The sequence below is a fragment of the Lycium ferocissimum genome, chromosome 9 (assembly GCF_029784015.1).
Source record: "Lycium ferocissimum isolate CSIRO_LF1 chromosome 9, AGI_CSIRO_Lferr_CH_V1, whole genome shotgun sequence".
NCBI lineage: Eukaryota > Viridiplantae > Streptophyta > Magnoliopsida > Solanales > Solanaceae > Lycium > Lycium ferocissimum.
In genome coordinates, this window is record NC_081350.1 from 53,355,136 (window position 1) to 53,382,643 (window position 27,508).

Genomic DNA, 27,508 nt, shown 5'->3' on the forward strand with positions numbered 1-27,508 from the left:
AATAGGGGAAACTTAGTAAATTATAATTTGTAATTTTCTTAATGAGCATTTATAAAGAGTTAAAGCGACATTTAAAATGGACGAATGGAGTATTTTATTAATTTACTTTTATTATTAATAATTAATTACAATAAGGTTGTAAAATAATTACTTAATGATAAGAAATGAAATCCATTTGAAGCTAGGGAAAGCAAGAGCTATTAAAAGTGATAACACTGAAAGTGATAGGAGTTTGAGATCCTTATAAATAATAAATTAATAATGATGAAGTTGCATTTGTTGGAAATATCAATATTGTTTGGACAAAGGCCACAAATAAAGCACAAAGTATAAGTTGCACTTGCAATCCTAGAGGCCTATTCTACCAATCCAATTTCAAAGACAATTTGCTTTTCGACATATATGCTGGAAAGTTGGTCAGCTGAATTTTTCTTGTGTGTGTGTTTTTTTTGTTTTTTGTTTTTCTGATCAAGAAATCTATTAAACAACAAAAAATTATACAAATTACAAAGAGTAGAGGCTACTAGACCTTTACAAATCAAATCCAAGAAAAGAGGATGTATCCGGCCTCGACTTCTTTCATCCTCAAATTAACTTGTTAATTCGAAAAACTTATACTAGTTGATGTGCTTTTTTTTTTTTTTTTTTTGGTTTGGGGGGTGGGGGTGGGGGTGGGGTTCCAATTCTAAAGACAATTTGCTTTCTGACAAATTCTTCCTTAAATTATACTGGAAAGTTGGTAAGCTGAATCTTTTCTGTTTTATTTCTTCTGATAAAGAAATTTACTAAACAACACAAAGATACAAAGAGTGATGCTACTAAACCTTTACAAATTAAATTTGAGAAAAGAGGACGTATCCTCATCCTTTTCATACTCACATTAACTTGTCAATTCGAAAAAACTTATACTAGTTGATGTGCTTTCCTTAATAAAAATTTATTCGAATCTGATGTTTACATCTATTAATATATTTTACTATAGTTAAATAGTAAATTGGATGAAAATACATTAACCAAATTAGGTGATAAAAATTGTGAAAAAAATACATCATGCTATCATTTGTGGCTAGGGGTGATCAAATTAAGGAAAAAGAACATGGTGTGACCACCAACAAAAAAAAAAAAAAAAGGCCCAAAAAGACTCACTTTTAAGCAAATGACCCGAAATTTTCTTTAAGCTCAAAAAAAGAAAAAAAGAAGATAATTTTTAGCCCGTTTATCCCATCAACCCTTTTCTCTTTTCCTCTTCCATTTTGGGCTTCATTATTCCGCCTAAGGGTGGCAGGGGGGACGGGACCGGGACGGTAGGGGACATTTTGGGGGGACGGGACGGGGACTTCTTAAAGGGGGAATTTGGGGGGATGGGCTTTTGGGGGACTTTTTGGGGGGCCCGTCCCGTCCCACTCCAAGGGGGACGGGACGGGGGGACGGGGGCGGGGTTTTTTTTTTTTTTTTTTTATAAAACTTCAAACTTAACATTTAAATTGATAACTTATTAGCTAATATTAAATTTTCAAGTCTTTATAAAAAATTTAAAGACTTGGATTTATTTTTAGGTATTTATATTTTATAATAGGAGAAAATAATTTCAAGTAAGAACTATTTATTTTTTATAACTTATAACTTTAAAGTCTTTAAATGTATTTAACAACGGCTATTTTTTGAACTTCTAAGGGCTATTATTTTTAATTTATTACATAATATTAAATATACTTTCAAGTCTTTATAATCTTTATAAAGAATTGCATTCTTTTTTGTAGTTATGTATAGAAAAATAATTTCAAGTAAGAACTTTATGTTTATTTATTCAAAAATCAAAATAGATCTTCTAAATTTCATAAAACTTGACTCGAAGTCTCAAATAGAAAAAGAACACCTAATCTACACAGCCACCTTCTAGGAAGGGTTCTGTTTCATCAATTAGGCCTCTAAGTCACAATAAGATCGCCTAATCTACACAGCCACATTCTAGGAAGGGTTCTGTTTTAACTAGGCATCTAAGCAGTTAATTATAAATTATCACACTAAAACTTGTACGGATCTATGTACATTTTTTCTAATTGTCGTATTGCTTCCGTTGCATTCAATTTTGGAATTGGTATATCTCCTTGACAGTCCATAAGTTCCATGCCATCATCGCTCATATTCTTCTTCTTCTTGACGGATTAATTTTGGTAGCCCACGATTTCTTCTTTCTGCGTTGATCCAATCCCTGAATAAGACAGAAATCTCCAAGCTATCTTGTGCTAATGAATGTCTGTGATCTCCGAGTTGAAGTCTTGCCGCGCTAAAAGCTGCCTCCGAAGCTACTGCTGATGATTGAATAGTTAGGATATCTCGAGCCATTTTTTAGAGTAATGGAAATGCCTTGCCACGCTCCTCCACCATCCTAAAATATACGCATTGTCGTCGTCCACACGGTGATGCTTTCCAAACTCGATCAAGATAAGATTCAAGATCACTTTCATTTTGAGTATTAGCAATACCAAGCCATGCAAAGATCCATTGATCTATCAAATTTTCTATTGCCAAATTTAGCCTTATTTTTTTTGTGATAGACGTTGATTTCCACTTCTACTTTCTTCATTTTTATAATTATTATACATTAATTTAGCTTTTAATTCTATGCTACGTTTACACTCTTCAACATTTGGATGTTCATTAGGAGGAATATCTAACTGCAAATAAATTTTGTCAACAAGTCCATGAGCACCTCCTAATTTTAAAGACAGGTCAAGTATACAAACAATCAAATAAATATCGGGAATAGGAAAAAAATACTTTTTAAATTTGAAAATCATTTCATCAACGGCTTCCTCATGTTCATTTGATTCTCTATATTCCGCAAATAGTTTTGTAAGCCCACAAATATAAAATAACATTTGTGCAATTGTAGGATAGTATTGACCGGAAAATGCTTTTGTTGCAATATAAATTTTTTCTAAAAAAATACATAGTCCTTCAATTTCATTCCAATCACTATCTTGTATTTGTTCATGGAGATGATAATGATGTGCATTAAAAACAAATTGAAGGGGTTTTTGATATTGGTGAGCAACAAGTAGCATTTCATATAAAGAATTCCACCTAGTACAAACTTCTTTTGGAATTTTTCTAACAAGCAAATTTTGCTCAACACAATATTTTTTAAACAAATTAATTCTACTTTGCTTATGAGCGCTAAAAACATATTGACAAGCATATCGTATTTTTTGTAGAGAACCCTCAAATAAATCAAGACCATCTTTTACAACTAAATCAAAAACATGGCATGCACATCGGACATGAAAAATATCAAGGTTAATTGGGCAAATTCTTATAGCCATAAGTTCAACACTCTTAGTCATGGAAGAAGCATTATCAAATGTAACGATTAATACTTTGTCAACAAGACCATATAATTGCAAAATGTCTAGAACATATGTAGAAATATAAGAACCCGTTTTTTCTCATCAATATATTTATAACCAAGTATACGCTTTTGCATATTCCAATTATGATCAATCCAATGTGCCGTAACACATAAATAATCATTGCCATTAACAACTGCGACCTATATCAGAAGTGACAGACACTCTAGTATCTAGGTGATGGAACACACAACGCATATATTGACAATAATCACTTTGAAATTTAAAAACGTCAGCTCTAACAGTGGATCTAGGAATTCCTTGAAAAGTAGGGTTATACATAGCTCTAATATAATGCACAAAACCGGGGTTAGAAGGAAAACTAAAAGGCAAGCCACAAACCGCAACCATTTTAGCTAGTTCTTCACGATCTCTATCTTTATTATAAGCCATTTGAGTGACAGTAGGGTTAGAAGGATTTAAAGTTTGTTGTACCATATTAGATCCCCCGGATCACCATGAGCGGCACTACTAGCGCCGGTCGGTGTGTTTTTAAGTCCGGCTGCTAATCGAGCATCTAAGTATGGTTTTCCAACACATGTTCTCAAGTGTCTAGTTAAACCACCCGTCCCACTCGCCCCTCCACCGCTTCCGTGTTTTAAAATTTGTTTACATTTGTGACAAATAGACTGAGTCATGAATTTCCATACGACACTAGTTCTAGGATGTTGCGCCTTAGTCATACCCCGAGTAGGAAGTATAGGGGGACAACCAGCTCCAGAGTGAGATGTAGTCTGAGTTGGAGCTTCGGTAACGGGACTAGTAGGTGTCTCATTTAAATCTAATTCCTCACCTTCTTCTACTTCTAAATTATCCAAATCATCAAATTCTAAATTAGCGTAAGCTCTATCTAAGGCTTCAGTTTGTAATTCTAATTAAATCTTCTGGAATAGGAGGAAAACCGAGGGAACAAAAAATTCAGTTTCATCAACATGAGTGAAATCCTTTGTATTGTTTCTAAATTGAATTTTAGATTAACTAGAAGAACCAGATTTACTAGAAGAACTAGATTTACCCTTACTACTATGGCTAAAAGGGTTAGGGAGTTCGACAGTTTTACCTAGGACCGGGATCTTAACCTTTTTAGACATATTATCAAAGTATAATAAAATAAAATATGAAAATTAATTGAAAAAAAGACGCAAATAAAATGCAAGAATTAAATAAATTAAAGGATGGAACGAGTGTACCAAACGTCTGCGTAAAAGCAGACGTAACCGTAAACGTTGAAATTGAAATTATGTTACTCGAAGCTTGAAAGTTGCTCCAAAATTCAAATATTGCCCACTTCACCAAAATAATAATAATAATAATAATAATAATAATAATAAAATAATAAATATAATAATAATAATAATAATATAATTGAGAGAGAGAGAGAGACAATTGGTGGATGATTTGTGTGAAAATGAATAAAATGAAGAGGTATTTATAGTTTATAATTCGGATTAAAATGCAATTTATTAAACTTTGGGGGCATTTTTTTTTTTGGGTGAAGGGACTCCAACGGCTGAAAATCAGACCGTTTGGAGTCCCAAAATATTAAGTTGGCAACGGTCAAAAGGGCAAAAGGCTGACCAGCCTTCAAAAAAAAAAAAATAATAGTCAGTTTTTTGACGGGGCGGGACCAGTCAGCCGGTCCGGTACCGGGCCTGACCGGACTGGGACTTTTCGCCCCTTCCGCCCCCCTACCCCCTCTGCCTCCTCCCCCATCGTTGACCGGGACCGGGCCGGACACGGGGCAGGACCGGGACCGTCCCGTCCCCACTGACACTCTTAATTCCGCCCAATGCCTCCGCCCTTTTCTATGGTCATTGTGCAGACGACGATGACTCACAAAGTACACTACTTAATAATTCTCCATTTCTCTTTTGTTCTTCAAACAAATTCAATGAATAGAAAAATGTATATCTATCTCTTATCCTCTCTCTCTCTCTCTCTCACATTATTTCTCTTCCCCTTTATCCATTTTAGTGTGTATATATTATACATTGATTATACGTTGATTATACATTTATTATACACAAATCATATAACAGTGATACATTTTCTATGCACATACTGTAGGGATACATATTCTATACAATAATGGTACAGTTTCTATAAGTATAATACATTTTCTATACATATAACATAATGATACATATTTTATACAACAATGATACAGTTCCTATATACATGCTGGAATTAGTTGAAAAAGGGCTATGAAATAGAATTATTTTGAAAAGGCTAAAAAATGTCTTGTAAGTTTATTGAGTCATCCGGTATCAATATAATGCCATTTATGTCTTTCTTGAAATCATGATCCACCCAACTCATTCAAGTTTAACTCATCTAAAAGTTGGGGTGAAGTGCAGTACAAATTGACATATGAGAAATGTCGTCAAAATATTTTTAAAGTATATGTTATCTATAGCTATAATACCTCATAGCAGTAATAATCATGATATTCTCATATTGTAAGCCTAGGTGAAAGCCTCTAATCCTCGAATTCGTCAAGTTCCTTAGAACTCATCTTATAAGCAAGCCACAACTCAAGTATATCATCAACCAGAATCCAAGAGATAATGTGCTATGCAGTGTTATGGGTTGCAATGCAATGACATGTAATGCCATGCCATGCAATGCAATGGCCCCCAGGCCTCCTCTCTAATCACTGACGAGCGCAAAACACAATATAAATTAAGTGCTTCGCTAGTCAAAGATAGTAAAGTTTATGATCGTCTCGACAAGGATTGGTACAAATAATTACTCAAACGGAACCTTGCACAGTAGTATTCGGGAAACAAAAACTTGAGTTTGTTGTGGTTATAAACCACGATTATCTACTACAACGTAATTAAAGACAATTGACAACGAAAACAAAGGTTACTATTAATATGAGAAGTAAGCGTAGTAGACAAGACTGATGCAAGATTTTAGCAATTAGCTTCGATTCGTTTTTTTCATTCTCCTCTAAATTTTATTGAGTTTCTCGAATTCAATAAGTAATTAGTTTACTCTAGAATCTGATAAACATCTTTTGATTATTTATACATATTTCACAAATTAAACTAATGCAAGCTCTGAGAATGTTCAAAAATTATGGATAGAAATAGATCTTCAAACGACTTCTCTCGAATATCGTCAACTTATAACCCAAGATAAATTATTTAAGAGTGTCTTCCGATTACTCAATAAAATCATTCAATCATGAGCTAAATCAGATTTATATTAAGATAATTCATGAAATACTTTCTCTTCCGATTAAAGAATCCAAAAATATCTCAATAATCAAATAAAACTACTATCCATGCATTCAAGACTAATGAAAAACATGTGAACATATGCAAGAAAACATTAAGGGTTTAATCTTAAGGAAAACGTCTCTCAAATATTTTCCTCTCTTGGTTCAACCAATAATTCAAGAAGCTCTTTCGATTACTTAGAAGAATCACCAATTAAAACCAAACAAAATAATGCAAAGATATTCACCAAACTATGCCTCTTTCGATTAAATAAAATAGTAAATAACTCTGCAATTCAATTCAAAACCCATGTTAACGAATTCAAGCAATAAAATAAGAATCGAATGTAAAAACGTCAATCATTACATCATGTCTGTCAAAACTCCCTAAGAAGCTACTCCATAATAGAATCAAAGAACATAGAAGAAATAGAAGTAGAAAACATTACAACCGATGGTTGATCTAAACTTCCGTATTAAATCGAATCGTAATGGAAAGTAACGAATTCGGCCGTCAAATCCTCTTCTACGCGCCTCCAATGCCTCCTAGGTCAAAAGTAACCTAAAAAATATGTTTAAGGACAGTGGGAAAAATTGGCCAAATAAACTCCTCTGCCGCGAATTGAGTGCGATGCTCACTGCTTATTGCGTCAACTTTTCCTTCTTCTGTTTCTTGCATGTTTCCACTGTACATCCCTTTTGTTGTTTCAATACTCCTTGCAATATTTACTTTCTCCGATCATTAGCTAGTTATTTTCCAATCATTAGGCCACATCATCATCCAATAATTAGCTAGTAATCCTTATGCCTTATTTTTATAATATTTTAACTCCATCATGACAGTTTTTCCTGTCACCTCACGTTATGGCTTCCTCGCATATGAATTTTGTCTTTCTCATCCATAATTTATCATTTTGTTCCAAGGATCATACACTGTTACTCTATAAATGCTCCTTAGCTCGGAATCAAGTTCTACACATTAAAATACACATAATAAGTATAAAATATTAACATTATATAGCTCAAAACGATTAAAGTATAGTCAATATATATGTGAAATAAGGCTAAAAATTCATGATTCTAGCCTATTATCAATCACGTACACACATGCTAAGGGCAATGCCTTAAAGTCATGAACCATATGGGACTCGTGAAGTCCATGTACCCACGCAGAAGATCATTGCCACTTGGGCTCACACAGATGATCGTTGTTACCATTGCCACTAGGGCCCACACAGATGGTCCACTCAGATTATCATTATTGTCATTGCCACTTAGCCCACACAGATTGTCCTTACTTTCATAGTAACCGTTTACGCATGAGAATGGATGATATGTAAATACATGGAATCAACTCAATCACACCTCGATCATGGAATCAGTAAATGAATATCATTAGTACCAGGCACAATCCAAACAGTCAACATATACTCCTTCCCTATTCATGATAATAACGAAAAGTCAAGAAACAATCACACAAACCCTAGTCACAATCTAAAAGCAAACATGGCGACAAGCCCACATAACAACATCCATACCAAACCAGTGGATTCATCACCACAACCATGCCTAAAGGCCTATCATGATTTCCCCATCAATAACTACCATCTACATACGTTTCACTAATCGGAGTCTACACATAAGTAAGATATAACGTACCTCGAAGGCCGAGCGGGAGCCACGAACAATCAAGCCCAAGCCTTTTCTTTTTGGAGTGCTTCCAAACAATGAAAGTCTATCAAATATGAATTCTACATTAGAATACGAATCTATGAACACCCATAATGCCATACTTCTAAGTGAACGCACCTGCGAAAGTAAGTCGCAGGTGCGAGGGCGCAGAAGCGAACGTCGTTGGAAGGGAGGGACACGCAGAAGCGCATGAATGTCCGCAGATGCGGATGCGCCGAAGCGTAATTAAAGCCGCAGATGCGATCAGAATGGAAAGGAATAATTTTGCAAAAGCGGATCCCACTTCGTAGATGCGGCTATTCGGGTAGTTTCAAATTGGGGAAAGAGAAGAGTCTTCCCCCACACTCTCAAACATCACAACTTTCCCCCAACCAGTTCGCTCCCTCTCAACTTCTCATTTTCAACCCTTAAACACGTCTACTCCCTCACTTCTCACAAACACACACCACAAGGCAAGAGACCCAAAGGGGAAAAGCATTTGGATCATAAAAGAGAGGACAACCCATCTCCATCTTCTTCAATTTCACTACTAACAAGGTATGCTTTCTTGCTCCCTCTCTTAATCTTGAACGAAATTTGGACGATATCTAACATGCTTACCACTGCTATAGTGTCACTATGGGTTCGAATTTTGGTAGAAAATTTCGAAGAATTCGGGTTGGAATTTTGCATGTGGATTGTTGTAGAATTTCTAGAGTTGGGTGTTGTTTGTCTTGAAATCATGATTACTACTGTTAGATCATTGTAATGGTTCGAAACTTGGTTGAAAATTGAAGAACAAAAATTAGGTGGGGGTGTTCATGTTGGTTTTGTGGGTTTTTTTTTTTTTTTTTTTTTGAATTTTGGGGTGTTGTTGCTTGAAATTGCGATCCATTGAGCCTATTAGTCACGCACGTTCGTTTAGATGGAGAATTGAGGGTGTTGGTTGGGAATTTACTTGTTAAAATCAGGATTTATTCGGAAAAAACTTGGCAGTTTTTGGATTTCTTAGGGATGGTGACGAACTCCGCACTTGCGAGAAAAGTTCTGCAGGTGCGGTCCCGCATCTGTGTGAGAAATGATGCAGGTGCGGTGACTGCTATTAATGGGTACTTCCGCATATGCGAAAAATTTCCCGCCGATGTGGCCCCGCATCTGCGGTGCTACTTCCGCAGTTGCGACGCATGGACAATTTTTGGCAAACCAGTGACCTTGCAATTGGCCTGTGTTAGTCCCGTCATGCTGGTTTCTTTGGTTAATTTGCTGAGTTTTAAACTGCTAGGCATGATTCTACTGCTGGACTAAAAAAAATGATTTAGGTGCTAAGTGATAATGGACCCGAACGCGAATCAAAATGTCGCACAAGGTCAAGAGATTGCCGGAGAGGCCGCGGAGGAGCAGTATTATGCTACCAGGTTTATGTCTCGAGAATGTCATCGTCGATACTATGCCAATATACTCGACAAGAAGCTTCTCTCCGAAAAAGAAATTGTCATAGAAAAAGTGCCCGAGCTTACCGAGGTTACAAACGGGTCGTCTAGAGGCCATCACCTCCTAATCACGTACACACTCCAATGCCCGTAGGCTCAACATACATTCCCCCACATACAATCATTGCACAGCCATTGATTTTGTCACCATTAACTAGGGGCCCATACAAATACACCGTTATCATTATTGCCATTGCCACTCACCTCACGAGTATTGTCCTTAATTTCATAGTAATTCCTAATGCATGAGAATGGATGATAATTACATTAACTCAATCTCAAAACAAATGAATATCATTAATACCAGGAACAATCCAAATAGTCAACATATATTCCTTCCCTATACATAATAATAATGAAAAGTCAAGAAACAATCACACAAACCTTAGTCACAAAAAGGATCCAATAACAACATCCATCCAAACGGATTCATTACCACAACTATGCACGGAATCTTCTTTCCCCATCAATAACTACCATCCACATACATTTCGCTAATCGGAGTCTACACATAAGTAAGCCTTAACCTAAAAGTGAACCCAAAAATCAAACCCAAGCCTTTTCACAAGGGAAAACTAAAATATGAATTCGACATAAATTCATCCTAACACCATAATGTACTTCTAAGTAAAACCCCAAACACCACTTCCCAAAAAGTCTCAAATATCTTTGAAATTCATTACATAGTCTAATTAGTCATAATCTTAATTATCATCACCTTTGATAAATTCAATTTTATTATTTACCTAAATCCCACTTCCATGGAAACCCTAAATTAGATCAAAAATCATGATTGAGTTCTAAATGGCATTTAGAACTAGTTTACCCATAGATAATCGAAGGTAGAAAAGATGAAAAAAAAGAAAGTTAGAAATCTCATGACAACACTCACTTAGGAATTTGAAAACCCTTCCATTTTCCCCCCGTAATCCGAGGTCTAGAATCCAAAGAAGAAAAATCATAATTATAAACCGACTCGAGCTCATTTTAAACTTACCCCCAAGCTTGATTAGTGCGATTTTCCATTCTCAAAGCTCCCGAACCGCGCTCAACTTAGACCAAAATAAACAAACGGGGATCGTGCAACATGAGCGCGATAGCACCCAAGGCCAAGCCCAACCTTGCTTTTACGCGAAAAGAGTTCACGACGCGAAACTACTAAACCCCCAAAATTTGGCCTCGACCCTCCATTCGCGTGATCACGCACCACGTCGCGCCATTCCACGACCGTGGTCCAAAAAAAATATAAAAAAGAAAAAAAAATGATTCAAATCTTCATTTTAACACCCGAAACTCATCCGAAACATCGACACCGTCCACAAACACAAACTACGCGTGCATTTTGATAAAAAATGGCTATAACACGACCAAACGGTCGTACAAAACTATTATCACTACCTCCAATGCCCGCACACTCGAAACATTTTTCATTAAAAGAGGTTGTCTTGTCACCTCAATGTTCACCTAGGTCAATTACATTAACCAAAAAACACTGCTTCTTAAGCTTCAACTAGTAAGATTCCCAAAGTCACAAAGGATCCAACCTCGATCCACGTGAAGATTAAACCTTCTAGAAGCTCCACCACGTCTAAACACACCCATATTGCTATACCAAACGGTCCAAAAGACAAAAAGCACATTCCGAGCCCACAAGGAAAACGAAACTTCAAAAAATTCATCCTACCCATAGTCTGACTTTTCAAACTTCTTTGATTTCATTACAAAAACCTTCAATTTTTTAAAATTGATTCAAAACCCACTTCCATGGAAAACTACAATTTCTCGATCAAATGCATGATTTCACCCAAATTCCCATAATCAAGTCATAAAAAAAGAAAGATGAAACTACCCCCGGGTATTTGAAAAACCCTTCCAAAATCCCCCAAATCCGAGGTCTAGAATCCAATAATAATTAAAATAACCAAAAATCGGGTATGATTTTAATACTTTATTTTTGCGATCCCTTCACAAAAACTTGACCAAAATAAACAGTGGGATCGTGCAACGAGCGCTTAGCACCCAAGGCCAATGTTTAACCTTCGGGAAATATCACGATGCAATGGCTCCGTAGGCGACCCCTTGCGTGATCACGCACCACTCGCGCCATTCCACGACCGTGGTCAGACCAGATATAAAAAAACCAGTTATGTTCAAATCTTCATTTTAACACCCGAAACTCATCCGAAAAGGGAGAAAACCATATGTGAAGAAATAAAAAAAAAAAACGCTAAAAGGAACAATAAAATATTAAAAAAGGTATTATTGACCCAATGTTTAATAAAGTGTCATCCAACCAACGAAGATGACAAATGTACATTTGGGGATTATTTTTAAATCACATTCCGCCTAAAGAATCGACGAAACTTCAAAAAATGACTTATTTTAAAAATGTTGACTTTTGGCAAACTTCTTCATTTCTTAACTTAAGAACTTTCAATTTTTCTAAAATTGATCTGAAACTCACCCGATTGCCTCGGGAATGCGCCACCCATCCCCACAAGTCATAAATACCAAGATGAAACTACGGGAAGGGTATTTTGGGAAAACAAGTCCAAAAGCTTAAAACGACCTAGCTTCGTTACAAACTGGGTATGATCTTATTTTATTTTTTCCCTTCACAAAATTGTCCAAGAGAAGTGTTTGATTGCTTCTTGGTACTATGTTTAAGGGAAATATTGGGTTGAACAGAATCCGTAGGCGACGAAGGAAGAATGAAATGCTAGTTTGTGGATACAGTCATGGCGGATGGAAAATTCAGGAAAAAGAACAAAGGGAAAAGGGAGAATGAAGAAGAAATAGAAAAGAAAAAAATCTAAAAGGAAAAATAAAATATTAAAAAGGTATTATTAAGTTTAATAAAGTGTCATCCAAATAGAAGATGACAAATGTACATTTGGGGATTATTTTTAGTGTTATTTTTCCCTCTCATGCGCTTTTAGAAATAATTGGTCACACTTTCTTGCCAAATCACCAGTTGAGGGGGGTATTAATATTACTTTAGACTAAAATATGGGGGTATATAAATGCATGTAAAGTTAAATTGCTAAAGTGAGTTTTGAGGACAAGTTAAGGGGGGATTTTATGTATTTTTTTCCTTTATAAAACCCCACAACACACCATCAAAATCACTTAATCATTTTATACTTTCTTTTCTTTTGGTCTCCATAAAAACCTACTACTATATATCCTCAAATTTGGCTTGTTTTGCTCAGGCAGAAGGTAATACACTTCCTTTCCATTTGGGCACATTTAGGTTTTTTCTCACAGTTTGTTATTTAGGGGCTTGTATTTAGGGAATAATGTATAATTGTAATATTCTCTTTATTTTAAGTTATGTGCCACACTTTATTTTTTAGTGGGTTCAAAAAAAATATCACTTCTAATCTTAAAATCAATTCAATGTTAAAAATTAACTTGAAGGTCAGCCAACTTCAAATAACCCAGGCTGAGACTAGCATAATATATATGGTCTAGAAAATGAGTTGTAACTTTTAAATACTAATTGTGGAAGATCATTTTCACACTTTGACAATCCAAAAGAATAAGTAAAAGTAAGTTTTCACAATGTAAAATTTCAAATAGTTAATGCAGTATGCAATAACGAGACTAGATCGAGAGCGCATAACATGATTTACAAAATAGGCTTGGCAATACTTTCTAGCACTTAACAAATTACCGATTTAATTTATTTAGGGTTAGAAATCTTATAGATTTTTCAAATATTCACAGCGCATTCTCAAAATTATGGAGTACAGCATATATATATATATATATATATAAATATAATAGGTAGGTCATGCATGAAAGAAAGTTAAGAAGGAAATGACCAGTATATATCATTATTAAGGTACAATAATGTTTATTTTCGAATGGGTAGCGCTCTAGTATGTCTTAGTTATTCCAGATCCGCCATCCACAGCCTCTGCGGTTAAGATCTCAACTGGGAACTCACAGTTTGGAGTTGAAGGATTAATTGTGCTAATCATAGCGCCTATCAATTCGCATTGCCGTATATTCTGATTTTTCATTTGGTAACGTATATTGTATGCATAAGAGACCTTCTCTGCAAAACTGAGGTGATCACAAGTTGCATCACCGGTGAAGGCACTACAGTCTGAGTCGTAACAGGCGTACTCGTAATCTTGCAACACCAGCGTCTCATTGTGATCGGTCTTACCATCAAAAACACACCATCTGTTTGGCATATTCACTATACCTGTTCATGATATATATATATATAGAGAGAGAGAGAGAGAGCTGAGAGTCATGTGGGTTTAATTAAATTTCATTGACACACGAAAAAAAAAAAAAAAATTAACCCATGGAAGAGAATTAGAATACACGTACTGAGACATAATACAGTTAAAGAGTTTAAGTTTGACGCACTGTCCGTGTACAAGACTTATGCTATGATCCATTACCTAGATAATTATATAGCTAAATTATTATATGTTAAGGTACTATGGAGAATGCCAGCTGTATGAATGCTTAAGTGAAACACAGATGAAGCAAGTAGAGGTAATCTAGGCGTGAGTGCATATGCTTTCGGTGTGAGAAATCATATAGGTGATCTTGTATATGCACAAGCACAACAAATACACAGGACAACATACATAAAAGCAAAGGTTGTTGCAATAAAGCAAGCTATTCAGTGCTGCCAGAAATCTCACATTAATGCAGTGATGATAGAAACTGACTCAAAAGTGCTTCAACAGAACATTCGAAGGAACTGAAAACAACATTGGGAACTAATAGAGTTGATTGAGGAGATCCAACAGGATATGGTTACATGTCGAGCTCATATTACATATGTATTCATAGAAGGAAACAATTATAATTATAAATTAAGAAAATATTAAACACAACTTGAATCCAAATTGTGTTGCAATTAATTATACTTTCTAATTTTAACAATTTCCTATTCGGTCTACCACTTTTCTCTCTCTGTCGCCAGTACTGCCACGCAGCAGTAGAAAATTACATTGTTGCAGTTTTTAGCTTTTTTCTCTTTTTATTCCTTCAATTCTGATTCACTTCATCTATCGTTTTTGTCCTGTTGAGACCTAATTCATGGCACTATCACTTATAAGAAAAATAATGTGCAAGAGGGAATTAGATGATATGAAGAAGAGTTTGAAAAGGATGTAAGATGGAGAAAATTATCCATATTCTCTGATAGCTGAAGTTTTTAGATGAGATGATCACACAATTCAACATAAGTAGCACCTTTGGCAATGGTAGGCATCATATCTCGGTCTTGCATGGTGAAATCAATTCTATACTTTGGTTGACCGTCGTGTTTATAGATACCCCAATGTCGCTGATGAGGGCCTTAATCTAGCTCAATCTTATTCTCATCTGTTAAGGATTGGAGATACATACTTATATCCCTATTTGGGCGTAGTGGAGTTCCTTCCTTCCTTGCAGTATATTTCAAAAGGCCACGATAAAAGCTTTCAGCGTTTTCCTCATTTGCTCTAATATATCCATCTGTAGGCCAACCAATTTGTCCGACAATAATCTCAATATCACCATAACCTACCTTTGTTAGAGCACAAACAAGCATATCATAAATGAAAGTGAAGACATTATTGTAGGTGTTATTGCCATCTACTATTTTGAAATTGGATTTATTATCAAAGAAAGCAAAGTCTGCATCAAATCCGAATCTGTAAACCTCATAGATTGGGAAAGTGTTGATCACAAAAGGGCCACCAGTTCTGTTAATGTAATCGAGGAATTCCGTCATTTGGCCCTTTGTATCTTCTCGAAAATTACCTTCTGATGGCTTGGTCACATTTATTAAGACGTCCGTGAAATGGGGAGTTGTTACTTTGATATCTTGGAGGCCGAAACTATCAAGGGAATCTCTAGTCATATTCAGGGAACGAACCGTACCGTTAAACCGATCTCTCTCTCTTGTATAATGATTTCATAAAAGGTTCATTGCCCACGTACACATACCTACAAATAGAAAAGTTATGTATGAATCGAGTTCAAATCTAGAAATTGGACAAAAATATTGAATTTAGTGAAAATAATGGGAGATCGTGGAATAAACTGCAATAGATCGAAACAAAAACATAGATGGTTTATTGAAAGAATTACCCTATTTCATGTGCTAATATGAAGTAGCAAGAATATATCAAACAAAAGTGTCGAGGTGTGGTTTAGGTGATTCGAACACTATCAGTATAGAAAAAGTAGAAATGAATTCATCACATCACATGTACCTGAATTTAGCTCCTCTGTCGGCATAATTTTTCACACGTGCATAAAGATCGTCATCCATTTGTTTTTTCTCCTTCACTACTTGTAAAAAGTTCACTTGTATAGTTATGATGACACCTATATTGGTGTCGGCAAGAGCATCGAGAACGTTAAAGATTGGCTGAAAAATTCTCAGCTCTAAGATTCCATTTTGTAAGAGTAAATCTACCACCGTCGACGGAACAAACTTTTGTGTTGACATCCTCCCCCAATTTATGCCCAAGTAGGCGCCAACGTGAATCCAACCAGACAAAAATATCAGTAACACGAATAAACATATCCATAACAAACTCATGTTTATGTACATTCTTGTCTAGATTTGGGTTTTCTAATTCTTCAATCGGGCTATGAACATTTTTATAAGAGTAAGAATATTGTATGAATAATGTTATAGGGCCCGTTCGTTCAATGTCTGGGGGCCTGTAATGCAGCTCGCCCTTATGGAGGAGTCCGCCTATGACCGTAATTATGAATTTGATCAGGCATGAGGGATGGAATAATATTTAGGGAAGAGAAAAGGTTCATATGAGGTTTGCCTTTCTAAAGATTTTTGGAATGCGTGTTAAACATACAATGAAACTAGGGATTCTTGTCCTTCTAACTATATGATGTTGTGTTTGTGTGGATAAGCATGATTTTCGGGAAAATGTTTAATACTGGTTCATCGCATTCTCAAACTACCATCAGAATTATATTATTATGAGATGAGCATTATCTTCTACCGTCTTTGACTAGTAAGTAAAAGAAGAGTTTTTCTTGCAATAGAACTTTTAACTAATGGTTCAAAAAATTTACAACTATGATTTACTTTTAAATTGAAACTTTCCTAATACTTATAAAACATCACTAAAGTTCTCATTTGAAACCTTGAGTGGAGAAATCATATAACCAAGTAGTATATACGTTAATTTGAGCGGAACCATAACTTACCTCTAACTAGATTATTCTGAACCATGTCCATATTGAACCCATCTGCCACACAAATTGAGGGTGGCTCCTTTACATTTGAAAGATAACAAAAACGAAGGTTATACTCAGATCGTAGATATAAATAATTAACAAATGAAGGATAGATTTAGAATCATAAAATATGTAATAAAAGGAGAAATTAGATCGGGAAAACAACAATTAGAAGAAAGAAAGGTTAAACTAGCAATAAAAACACATATTATATTCAAAAAGTAAGTACACATCTTAACATATGGGTATGTAGATATAAATAGTGTATACTTCACACATCTAATTAAACTGTTGGAATTCTCAATTTTAACTTTCACATTTCAGATGTGCATCAAATGATGCAATAAAGATGGATTAAAGAAAAATAGGTGAATTGAATCTCTACTCACGGTATACCCTTTAAGAACTGAATTATCTCTTGCAATGTATTCAGTGAAACGCTACTTAGTTAATTCTTTTAATTACTCCCTCCATTTCATAATAAGTGACTTTTTAGGCTTATGAACACCCCCTAAAAAAGTGCTCATTCCTAAAAAATTAGGAGTGTTTGCTCATTTCTAGAAAATTAGGAGTGTTTTTACTAACTTACCCCTAATTAAATGCCTAGAAAAAGAAAAGCTTAATGATTCTTGATTATGTACATAAAGGTCATTTTAGAAGTAGAAGATCAAATTCTTCTTGAAATCCTAAAGCACCGCTTATTTTCAAACAAAATAAAAAGTTTAAAAAGTCACTTATTACGGAATAGAGGAAGTAGCGTCCTTCAATCTCTCTCTTTATCTTCTTTCAATCACTTGACAGTTACTCCCATGTAACTGCCCATCTCCTCATTCATAAAAGTCTCTATACTGAAAATATAGGTTGAATACATATGCGGCCCCTTAAATTTGTCGCGATTTTTCATTTATACACTTCAACTAGGACTTGTTCATTTTAGATACTTGGTAGGCGTTTGGCCATGAAAACCAAATATTTTTCACTTTATTTGGTATTTTAGAGTAAAATCAAATATTTTGCAAAGAATATTTGGTTGTTTGAATGTATTGAAAGTGAAAAAAGTGGGAAAAAAAAGTGAAAAATAAGTTTTGATTGTTTTCAAATTCCAAATACAACTTGCCAAACACCATAAAATAAAAAAAGTGAAAAAATATTTCGAAAAAAAGTGAATAATTCTCATGGATAAACGGGCCCTTAAACACAATTCAAAATCATTTTTTTTTGCGCGTAAACACAATTCAAAATCATTGATGCGCCTGCAACTTTGAGCTTTTGTGAAATAATGAGGTTCGAGGTTGAACCGCTCGCATAAATTAAAAAAAAATCGTAAAAAGAAGTTTGTAAGCTGATTTTTGTTAAATTCCAATTTATACAACTCACAAAACACCATAAAGTCAAAATAACTTTGATAAAAAAGATTCCAAAAAAGGAATTATCAAAGTTATCGAATAATAAGTATCCTACATAAAATTCCTTCACAAAGTTATCTTAGGTGAAACATCTTAAACACAATTCAAAATGTACCTATTGAACACGCAATGCTAACATGACACATTATGGGCCTTACACTATTTTTGAGCGCGTGAGATGACTTTAATTCATAGTTTCATACTGATGAACCCCCAACATTGTCAATGGAAGAAAACCAAGTTAGTTCATTTTTATTTTTCTTGCTTTCTTATCCACTCATCCTCTGCCTCCATTGATGCTGCCCCTCTTCCTTCCTCTGTTTTCCCTTTCACTTTTATTTCCTTTCCTTTTTTCAATTAAATCAACATTTTTTGGAGAAGCACCAAAAATATTAATCACAAAAGAATCACTGGACAGCTATCGTATCACAACGCCGTCAAACGACCTCCGACAATTTTTTCTGTCCGGCTATATAAGTATCATAGACCAATAAAATTTTAATATAAACTTGCAGACAATTTTCACCAGTTACTAGAGATTCACCACCTGAGCACTGCCTGAAATTACAAAACAAGCTTCGAACAAAGTCCCGCAATGGCAATTATTTTGGAAGAAAATGGAACGGGGGAGGGGTTATGTGAAAAAATAATTTTTTATTTTGTTTTTATTATATTATTTGGGCCCAAATGCCCTGTGTCTTTGTAGTTTTGCCGGATTCATTTTCAAAAGTGATTTTTTTTTAGTGGTTTAAAGGATACGTGACTTAATTTGTATGAGCAGTACTGATAACGTTCACAACAAAGAATAAAATCAGATAAATGGAAAGTAATAATATAATAAAATTAGTGGTTTTGAGCTCGGGAATCGAAAATGATTTATGATTTCGGCAAAATTTATTTTTTATTTTGCTAAAATCCGATTAAATTGTTCGGTAGAATTGGATGTCATAACACAGAGGTTGATCTCTTTATAGGTGTGGATTAGGAGATGTTTTCCCCTTGATACACGTTAATGATCAATAATGGCCTTCGAATGATTAAGATTGTTTGTTTTTCAACATCCGAATATGTGGGAAAATCTCCATTCTATATTTATCAAACATAATAAATATATAATTCAAATAAGAATTAATTAAATATCATATCAATAAAAGTATTAAAAATCTTAATTGAAACAAAATAAAATCATAAATTGCAATTAAATCTTCCACTTTATGGATTTGAATTTAAGCTTGCAACGTGTCACTTTGGTCGGCCAGCAAGGGGCGGTTCCTACCCAATTTGGGTGTAAATTATACCCAAGAAGCATCTAATAATATCATATTGAAATTAATGCGAGGATGGCATGTCATTTTAAAGTCTTAATAATTTGAGAAAGAAAAACAACTCCTCAATATGCTGTTTTTATGCAAACTAAATAAGTACCCTTCTACTCTCGAAAATATTTGTCCGAATGAAAATTAGCATAAGGGTAGTAGTTTAAGTTACGAATCATTGTAGTTCCATCTCGGAATATGCTCAACGACGTTCTCGATATCTTTGATTTAAGCCGCCATTCTATTGCAAACGGCGTGAACCAAAAAAATAAAACTACAAAAGATATTGTTTTCCAACAACAAAATAAAAAGATACATAAAGCTTTACAAAAAGAAATCTGAAAAAGTTTTTGAAATCTAATATTCAAGAGAGAAGGTTTCGACTCAGACGATAGTTGAAGAAAGAGATATGCAATGATATGGAATATGATGTTGATAGTCTTATCCCAGAGAGAGAGTCGCGTTCAAATAAAATGGTAAGAGTAGAAGTCCCGAATGCTTTTCGACTCTATCGCGTTGGATCTCGAGCGTTTAGGCTTCCAATCATCATTCGAGATATAAAATACCCGGCCTTTGGGCCCACACTATTTTAAATATAAAAATCAAATCACACTTAATGGGTGTGAGGGCACCCGACCCCATTCGATTCCAGCGAACCCGCTAACTCATCACGCATATGAACTTATGCAAAAATGAATACCTTTTTTTTTCCATAAGTAAAATCTCGACATCACGTAAGACTCGTGACACGAAACAAAGAATAAAATCGGGGCCGTAAATGCGACCCAACACCCGTAATAATATAATAAAATTCCGAACAAACCATCACAAGACATATACTCGCAACGGAAGCCTACCAACTGAATATCTTGAAAATGTCTTCACTTGACTTCAAGCCTTAAAGAAGAGGGGTCGAAGTAATCGAGTATCAAAAGTAAAGAGAACAAGTTTTTATTATGTTAAAATCCGTAAAGTGTAAATTGTTCGGCTAGAATTGGATGTCATCTAACACAGAGGTTGATCTCCTTTTATAGGTGTGGATTTAGGAGCCAAAGGCCGTTAATTTCCCGTACATTAATGATCAGTAAATGGCCTTCTTAATTGAAAAGGCATAATGTATGGCTGAGTATCTAGACCGGATACGTAACGTCTGATACTCATAATTGCTCCGCAACAATTCATCCAGACTCTTTCCTTCGATTGCCCGTGGGACAAATTTCTCCAAATTATATATACTTGACCTCTTCCCAGAATCGATTCCGATTACATTGTCGTCATATCTCGACCTTGCCACATGTCATGTCCCGATTTCTTTTGTCGCTTGTCAACACTAGACCTTGCCCGTGTCATGTCGATTTTTTTCTCATATACGACATCATAGTCCCCACAGAATCATGGTCATTGTTTTAGTCAAAGAGTAAAATGAGACTTGGATTTGGAGAAAATGATACTTTATTCAACATTTATGAATTCAAAAAATCGTCCTTCTTTCGATGGCGTGAAAACAACTATTATTTAGTAATCGGAGTGATGTCCAAAAATTTCACTTTTAGTACGGAAATAAGCCAAATGGAGCCATAGGAAAATTAGGGATGCGGGCCCACCTCGGGTCAAATGAGGCGGCGTCATTTACGTATAATACGTTTCAGGCACGTGTCACCTTTTAGTGGATCCTATTCATACAAGACTAGGAGTTTTAGACGTCTGACCCAAATTTAATTCAATTCCACAATGAACTAACTCCCATTCAAGTTAGTAGAGTAGTCCCGACCCGTTAGAACAATTTAATATGGAAGGTGAAGCCTTAAATTAATGCCAAATTCAAGAAATCAAACTAAAATTGTCACATTTAAAGTCTTAATTAAGTTTAATTGAATCCTTAAAGTAACACTTGCCTCTGCGGAACCGGCGTTTTCCATAAATATTCCACCAAGTTCAACAAATCAACACAACCCGGAATTCAACCCGCCAAACCATCCACAATAATGCCAATCACTCATAATAACAATATCAATACTCAATTCAAACGTACAAGACATTCCAACCCAACTTCCAAATGCTGTAGAACACCAACAATACATTTATTTCTTTCAATGAAACTATATCAACAAGGGAACAACATCATTTTCATCAAAATATTAAAATCACATTATGTTCTAATCAGCCCACACAATTACACTTCCATTTAGTCATCAAACCTTCGTTTTCATCACATAATCTACAACAATCAATAACCAAAATACTATATAAAATGAGTTCATTATACTAGTCCCCCGGCGGCCTAGTCCTCAACATCATAATTTCCATGAAGTCCATTCATTTCTACATGCCAAACATACACAAACCATCCATAACAACATCAACCAACACATGCCAAATAAAATTAGTTTTTCACTTCTATGCCATACTAATAGAACCATACAACACAACACCACAATCTCATGAACTTTATTCCTTTCACACAAAACGGAAACACCTATAAAACATCTATGATTACCTACTTTCCTCCACTTAACCACTATTAGTGCATAAAACAAAAGGTTTCCTAACAACTATTCTCATAATACCTTCCATTATAAAACTAGAAGAAAAATAATCTTTCCATGATCAATTTCAAAGGCGGCAAGTCTTGGCAAGTGACTCAATTTTTTTTTCTTTCTTTCTTTCTCCCTCTTTTCTTGAATTTTCTAATCACTAAAATGATGAAGAATGATATTTTCTTGATATGGTATATATATGTAATGGGGCACGTAGGCCTCTTTCCCTCCAATTTTCTAAAATTTTCTTCATTTTTCTAGATTTTTCACGTTGGAAGAATAATGAATTGTCTTGTTTTGGCCATAACTTATGCATATATATTTACACTTAGGTCCATATATGGTATTCACTTGTACATTTCATGAAATTATTTCCCCACTTTTAGATCACATCTTCCTTATTCCAAATTTATCCTTAATTCTTCCAATAAAAGATGAATACCCAACTTGTACATTCTAAATCAAAGAATTTTATAACCTTATCCTCAACTTCACACTACCTAATATTCAAATGTACAAAATGCGAGGTATAACAAATACCATCATCACTCCATCCAAAATCATTTTACCTCGGACATTGCAAATGTATCCTCAAGAGCACATGAGATACTGTATAAAGCATGAATATGATATGCACATCCCAAATGTATCCTCAAAAGCACATGAGATATGACATAAAGCATATATATGATATGCACAACCATAAGAAATCAATTTAAGTGATACGGACTCAATCCTTAGCTCTTTTTGACTTTTAAATGTGTGTTAGGAGTGATGAGAAACACATAACCACAACAAGACATGCAATAAGCACAGAAACATATATATAAGGTTCCCCATATCCCAATCAAAGACACTATCAATCTACGCTATCAGCTAGTGCCCAAAGCATGGCATTCAAACCAGATTATACAATTGAAAGTACGCAAATTCCCTTATCATGACATCGATATCCGATACAAGTGCTCATCACCTCACAAGTATCGGAACCCCCTTACTTTACCCCATTGTCCCCTCTTATTAGTTTAATTTTAACCAACCAAAAATGCTTAAGCTAAGGTTTACAATCTCAACATGTCTGGTAAGAAGCCCAACAAATCACAACATAGCATTGCCCTTCCGTAGAGCTTTTGAACGATCCCAATATGTTCAAACACATATTATACGTAAGAATACAAGTCAATCTATACCCATATTGCCTTAGAATGATTCGAGTCTAGAAAGTCAACCCAAAAACTCTGTTCTAAACTCCAAAGGTCAAATCCATAATTTTGTTGGAAAATCGAGTTCAATAAGGTCAAATCATTATTCTAGGGAGTTACTAATCTAATGATACCCATATTAGCATACTTTAAATCTGAACCCAAAAAGTCTCCCAAAATAGGATTCCGAGCTACGAAGGGCAAAATAGGAAATTTAGTCCAAAATTAGTTTATCCATGACTTATAGAGTCTATATACCAAAAATCAATCAAATCTATCCACATTTTCTTGCTTAATTGAAGAATCCCTTAATTTAAGCCTAGGGTCCAAAACCCCCAATTCTGTACTCTTAAATCATGATTTCTACCATTGGAATCTCCACTAATTAATGAAATAATCACAAAAGAAGGGTTAGAATCTTACCCAATAGATGTATCGTGCAAAATCTCCCAAAATCCTCTCTAACCGAGCTCCCAAATGATATTTTAGTGAATGAGGAGTCAAATCACGATTTTGGGGTTTTAAAATCTGCCCAGGAATAAATCCTGTTTCACGGACGCGACCCCTGACACAGCCTAGGCCTACACGAACGCGACCAGACCATCGCCAACGCGATGGTTGGTCAACCCGATCCAGACCCCGATTTTCTCCACACGAACGTGACCCAGCTGGTCCCCATCTCTTGCGAACGCGAAGAAGGAAACCTGATCACTGAAAACCAGTAAAAAAATCTAGTTTTGACTCCTTCGACCCGAAGAGACTCATCCGGAACCTCCCGGATACAAACCAAACATGAACCTTAACTAAAAAGCACGCTACGAACTCACTCGCGCACTCCGGATTTCCAAAAGAGGTCGTCTTAACCCGGTCAACCCCAAAAGCCTTAAAACTAGCCTTAAAACTTAGCCTTAAAACTAACTTTCTAACAAAAAGACCAAAATACCCCCGAGGCCCTCGGGAACCGAACCAACTACTCTACCAAGCTATAATCGACATTTCAGACCTAATGGAATCAATAAAAATCTCAAAGACTCATCTACCCCTGATGTTGACTTCGGTCAACCCAACACTTAAGATATCCCAAAAATTCCATTTTATCACTCAAATCACACTTGATTACTTCGGGAATCGCGCCAACTCTCACCACAAGTCAAATGTACTCTAACGGAGTTAGGGGAAAGGTTGAAAGGGGTAAAATATTCAAAATAACCAAAACGACCTAACGGGTCGTTACAATTCGGGTTTTGAACCGTCTCCGTAATGATGACAATCTCCTCAATAAAAACCCTCAATCTGTCTTATTTTTTATTTACTTTCTGCGATCTCTAATCTAATTCTCCTTTGCTGAAATTCTTCTTGCTTCTTACTTCCAATGAACTACAATTTTCGCGATTAACTTCATCAAATCTGCACTAACATGGCTAAAACATCTACTTATCCTTCGTCTTCTGCTGTTCGCGATGTTCCTTCTTCCTCTGCTCCACCACCGCCAGTTTCCAGCAATGATGTCGAAGTTGAATAAGTTCTATCCCAAATCACCACCTTTTTAATGCTTCCCGATGCATACAACTTCAGGAATGACCTTTCCGTTCGGGCTGCAGTCACTCAAGAGTGACCAGGGCGAGATGGTGATAAACTATCCTTCTTCAATCCAAGCTTCTGATCTCGAGACAGTCCGAAAGGATTGTCATTAGGAGACCATTGATCAGATCATTATTTTCGGAGAGAATGATGAAATCATCACCCCGAGGCCTGGTTTTTCGAATGTATATACTTATCCATTCACACTCGGATTAAACTAGGTGATTGACCTGGTGATCATTGAAATGTGTAAGTGTTATAACGTTTGCCTTATTTAAGTTGGTCCATTAGCGTGGAGAGTGGTCGCTTGTATACGGGGTTTGGCAAACGAGGCTAAATTACCTTTCACCCAAGCCATCTGATTCGCCTTTACACTCTAATGTTTTTCCGTGGTTGGGTTGTCACTATCTCGAAGCAAGGTGAAACCTTATTTATCACCATCCTAGATAAAGACTATGACAGAGGCTGGATGGAAAGGTTTGTTATTGTTCCTACCCGCGAAAATTATTCTGGAAGATGAAATGCCCTTCTCGGAGGCACAGAACTTGTCTCGTAAGTACTTACCTTATGTGAATTAATGGATGAATTTTTTTTGAGATTACCTCTAACCCACTACTTCTTTCAGCTGCCAAGTGGAATCCTGAAACCCTCAGGAACCTTCCTCAATGGGTTCAGGCAATTTTAGATATTTCGAGTTATAAATCTCAAACCTATAAACAAATGTCCCGAAACCGATGGAAAGCAAAGAACCACGGTAAATATGTTTGCTTCTTTTCTTTTTTGACGAAGTTTCTTTAATCTTTTTCTTTATACAAACTTGTTTGGACAGGTTTGCCCAAATGAACTGTTTGTCTAAGGGTGATTATGACCGACCCCGTCTTGATAGGGCTGCTTCTGCTCGTCGGATCAATCAAGCAACAACGAAGAAGAAAAAACGAACCTCTGGTCCCTCAGCTTCAAGGCTTGCGACTACTGCACTCGCGTTAACTGCAACCCCTCCTCTCAAAAGAAAGAGGAGCTCCAGAGAGGAAAGTTCCTTTGGGGTAAATGTTACAACCAAAGCTGATGTTAGAGCTTTAAATGACCAATTCCCTTCTGTCAACATCGATGTCGTCATTGTTGAAGATGATGAGGAAACTAAAGATGAAAACGAGTCTCTCAAGAAGAACAAGACCAGGCGTTGTTCCCGAAATGTAGCCAAGTGAGCTAAGGCCAGCACCAAGTTCATGCCCCGATGACTTTGATCAAATCTTTGGGGATATGGGAGCTACTCTTGTACCACTCATTCTGCTGGAAGTCCCCAGTTTGTAGTCGAGCCTTCGGAACTGCTCAAACTGTCATTCCCACGAGTGTTTGTTCACTTATATCACTTGTTCATCCTCTCCAAAATCATGCTTCCTCTCTGGCCAGATTAGTTAACGTCTACTTGGCTCCAAGTGTAGATCCAAACGAGGTTAGGATGGCTACCCTGACATTTCTCGAGGACACTAAATTCCTCTCAAGTCCTGTCGGCATTGCCAATTATCTGAGGCCGTTGATATCGGAATGATAAAGAGAAAATGAGAGAAGCCCCTTGGAAATGCCTTTTTAAAGAGGGCATGTATGCCACTGCTCCGGTACGTTTTTCTTTTTACCTTTTATCAAGTTTTTTCTATTGATAATTTATTTAACCTTTTCTTGTCAAACTATTTAGGTCGGAGTTCTGACGGGGGAAGGTCTACGCCTCTGCATAGAAGAAAATGAGGTCTTAAAAGCTCAATTCAAAGCTCAAGAGAGACAGATCCTGTTCTTACGAGCCGATATTGCTCGGAGAGAATCTCAGCTGGTTGGAGATCTTTGGGGTCTGAAAGCAGAGCTCGAAAAGGTGAAAAAATGACCTTGTGTAGGCTAATCGGGATCTCGAGCAAACAAACCAAGAGAAAGAAGCCTTCAGTCAACAAGCCAATGAACTTCAAACCGAGCCTGCTGCCATCAAGTTCGAGTTTAAAGCCTTGGAGGAAGCTTTACACATTATCTTGAAAAGGAATCTGTTCTTGATTCCGAAGTTCAAAGGCTTAATGCCGAACTTTAAATCGTTGATGGTGAACGGGATGCCTTGGAGCATGAGTACGAGCATAAGCTTGTAATTGCAAGGGAATAAGGCTATCAACAATCCCGAGCTATCAAGAAATTGGAAGCTGATATGGCTGTCCTGATCGGGGAAAACAACAAGTTGAAGGCTTAAATGTATGAAGCCTATGTCAGGCTTGATGCCCAGGAACTCGGATGATTCTTAAGGCTGAGTATACCACCCGGAATGTTCGGAGGTATATCTTAGAACAAACCCAGGATGACATTAAAGGCCTGAATGAACATATTGTTGAGGCCAAGAGATTAGAACTTGAAGCCTTCAAAGGCTTACCTCCTTTTCCCCAATGGAACCCCGATAGCTTCAAAGAT

At 35.9% G+C, this 27,508-nt stretch overlaps 1 pseudogene; it reads right to left on the reverse strand.

The window, feature by feature from the left end:
- Positions 1–13,678: 13,678 nt before the first annotated feature.
- Positions 13,679–16,737, reverse strand: LOC132029368 (glucan endo-1,3-beta-glucosidase 8-like; annotated as a pseudogene).
- Positions 16,738–27,508: the final 10,771 nt, after the last annotated feature.